This window comes from Paramisgurnus dabryanus, chromosome 13 (assembly GCF_030506205.2).
Source record: "Paramisgurnus dabryanus chromosome 13, PD_genome_1.1, whole genome shotgun sequence".
NCBI classification, from domain to species: Eukaryota; Metazoa; Chordata; class Actinopteri; order Cypriniformes; family Cobitidae; genus Paramisgurnus; species Paramisgurnus dabryanus.
The window spans coordinates 15,452,433-15,456,491 of NC_133349.1; positions in this window are offsets into that span (position 1 = coordinate 15,452,433).

Sequence of the window (4,059 nt, forward strand, 5' to 3'; positions counted from 1 at the left end):
AATTTTTAAAGAGCACCTTTAATACTAATTTGTACTTTAATTTGACAGCATATAGCCAATGACAGGGTTAATCTATTAAGCTATACATGTGTTTATAGTCCAAGTGCCCTTTAAACTTTAGCCTTTAATTTCTTTTTGATCTACCAACCACCTCATTTGAAGTTTTAACATGGTATGCATTGTAGTTTACACTGATTTTCTGTATTATGTACTAAAAATAGAGAATAATCTGTCCGAGTTGTGATTGGTAACCTGGTCTACCTCTGACTATACCTGTTCATGCACTTCCTCTCTCTCTCTCAGTACTTCAGTTCTGGATAATGCACTGTAAATGTCATAAATGTTTAGGCAGGAGACAAAGCTGCACTAGGGTTAGTCTGGTTTGGAGGTCGATGAACTCTATTGGGGAAACACATCTCCACTGGATTTTAAATGACATTTATTGAGAATACACCTGGCAGCAAGAAAAGCATTAATCACACATCAATCCAATGGTCAAATATGCACTAACTGACACAGAGGATAAATCAAATGACAAGTGTTGTAGACATTACAAGGATTTTTTTTACTTCAAGATGTAGATAATCATTTACATTTAAGCGTTTCACAGATAATTTTATGCAAAGACACTTATAGTGCATTACAACATATAGTATATGTACTTTATATTAGTATATGTGTGTTCCTTGGGATTCGACCTTGACAACCCATGACCTTTTTGTGCTGTAATGCAGCAATCTACCAATTGGGCTACAGGAACGCTATCAAAAGTTTAATACACTGTTAAATTGAAAGTGTGCGGTTGTTCCTTGCGGTGCTTTTTAAACCGGATCTGACTCATAAAGATAACTTTCACTGTGGTTTATTATAATGTAGTCAGGTATTCAGTCATTTTAAAAATGCTGGGTTGTTTCAACCCATGGCTGGAAAAATATGATCAAGCCCAACCGTTGGGTTAAAATGAACCTATGCTAAAATTTAGCTCTTACCATATGAAGCACCATTACCATGACATCAGATCATTACCAGAACATTTTTAGTGCTAGTAAACTGTAAGCAATTAAAATATTATCTAGAAAGCCAGCTCACTTGTACAGTATGAGATATTTCTATTTCCATAATATTATACTCTTTCCCCAAATATTATATCTGGTAATATTTTGGTATTTAAAATAATATCAAAGCAGCTAGTCAACTGTCCCTAGCTCCAGACTAAATGTAGGACTCAAGGAAGCATGTTAAATTGTAAAATACAGTATCTTGATTTAACAGTTCCTGAATTTCAAACAAAATGATTTTAGATAGGCTCTTCATAATGGCATTTTAAAGACGATGAGCACTTATGTTAAACTGGATGCTGCTGTATAACTTAAAGTAATGGAGGGTCCTCTTAAAGGCTCATTTACATTTAGTAAGCACTTCTTTGCACGCCTACCCTGCCGAACAAAATCTGAAAATAACAGTCAGGGTTTGTATCGGCTTATATTTAGCATCATCAAAACACTAATGGCAAGATAAAGAAATTGTAATTCTTTCACCCTAATATAATGTAATCACCAACTTAGCTTTTTTGCTTTTGTAATATTTTAGCATATTTAGAGTAGCCACCCTTTGTCAAATGTGTGAATCGTACGCTTAGCAAATAACAATCCAAGTTTTTGAGTATACCCCAAGATGCTTTTTCAGCAATAATGGACATTTACTGGATGCTTTTTTCCCAAATGATCAACTTTTCCAAAACATCTAATTAAGTGTTAAGTAAAGACAGAAATTATTAGTGGAACAATGTTTGTGCATTAAACACACACAAAAAGCTTTAATGTTTTGGTATACCAAATAAATCACAAAATTAAATTGGTAGACCAATTTTTTATAAAAAGCTGCTTATGTCTTATTCCTTATAAAATGGTTCCGAACCGATAACATTTTTCTTTCCCCTATACCTGGGCTCAGGATATCAGCCAATACAAAGTAAGGAAAAAAGAACTTCAACTGCAGCCACACATTGTGTAAACTGAAAGGAAGTTTAGTTTTTGTTGAATAAAAGGCTTTACAGTTTTTAAATACAAAAACTAAAAAAATGCCCTTTAAAAAAAACACCAGTTTTTCAATATTTTACTATGTTCTTACCTCAACTTAGATTAAGTAATACATCCCTATATTTTTCAATGCGTGCACTTAATACAGCGTGTCATGAATGTGTTAGCATTTAGCCTAGCCCCATTCATTCCTTAGGATTTAGAAGCCACCAAACAATTCCATGTTTTCCCTATTTAAAGACTGTTACATGAGTAGTTATACGAGTAAGTATGGTAATGACGTCGGGCGCAGTCATATGTATGGAAGATTGAGCGTGAGGGGGAGTAGTCAGGAGTGATGATGTTACTGAGTCGAAGTGCTGCAAACTAAGTGCTCTTCCGCCATAAAATATAGTTCTCATTTTTTATCTGCTTAAAAAAAATCACCACGCTTTGTTTTGTGCCACCATGCTTACTAACTGGTTTAAATGGAATAATGTGTGCAGACCAAAACTTATTTTAAAAATGACATCAACGTTCCTCTGATCAATCTCCTTTAAATATTATACATTTTTAAATATCTTACATATGTTTGCTTTGCTATGAAAAACTGGTATGGTTAAACTTAGCCTCTATAATCATATGCACATTTTTCCTCTTTCATTTTCTTCCTCTGGATAAAAACAATTAAAATGCATTTTCCCCATGCAGTATTTAAATCTAATCCATGTTTTCGTTCTAATATAGCTACTTTTTAAAATCTGTTTCTGTTCTATTCATAGCAATTTTTCTTATCATTGCTTGGCCAGTAACCTGCCAATTTTGTCACGTGACACCACGTCTGTATTAACTTGATGCTTTTTAGATCCGATTCAAACTGTGACCTAAGTTCATGCTTAACTAATCAACCTCAGACACACAACCAGCAGTCCCACGCATGCCAGCAATGTGCTTGGCTTAATCTCCTCATATTTCTTAAGGCACTGACTCTCTAGAAAGGCGCTCTATATGTGCTGTATTAAAGCCTGTGTGATTCTGTAATAGACCCCATGCAGAGACCCTCAGAATGTGGTTACATCAACACCAAGCGGCCCGCAGCTCAGAATAGCCCCTGCATTTCGCATTTGACCAAATTTACAGTGTTTATACGACAGCCAGCCGTCCTAAGAGACAAACAGAAATAGAGCCACGGGGCTGAAATGGCTTATGAAACAGGCGCTGTGGGTTGTTATTTATGATGGAGTATCACTATATGTTGCCAGGCAGCCCCGGCATTCTGAATTAGACTGTAAGATTGTATGATGCAGGGGTCTGATCTGTTCTCTTCTCTTGCTGATAATGAGTGATTAATGGAGGGGAGACAAAGTGAAAGTGCAGAGATGTGCCACCACCCCGCCATGACCAACCAATCATCTCCTTCATCGGGAGAGTTCATCACATAATGACCAAATTTATCCAAATGTAAAACAAGTACACATTAGTACTTCTGTTTCATATTCATATAATATTTAAAGTAACAGTTTATATAGATCTATTTATCTACAGGATAAAGTTTTAAACATTTAAATCCCATCTCTTCCAAATATACTTGACATAGATATTGATCGCACTTCTTTTTTAAGCAAATTTGAAGCAAAAATATTTATGAACATATAATATGTGCAATTAAAGAAAAATATTAAAAAAAAATTGAGGGGGGTGACGTTTAGCAACTTTTCCATCTGAGATCCTCATATGTAGGCTGCATGCTTAATAATGATAAAAGACTGAACTAGAAATAGTCTTTGGTGTAATACAGTAACCATATTTATATACTGTAGCACTTTTTACAATACATATTTCAAAGATGCAATACGGAAAATGCATGTTTATGAAAATAAAGTTGGGCATCCCGAGGTAGAGACAGAAAAGCAGATGGTAAATAATTAGTTATAATAACGTTCTGTAAGGGGGTGAAAATTATATCCCCCATCCATCCGTTTGGCCCAATGGCGAAGTCCAAACCGCATGGGAAGGATTGATAGCGCGTTCGGTCTTTTCC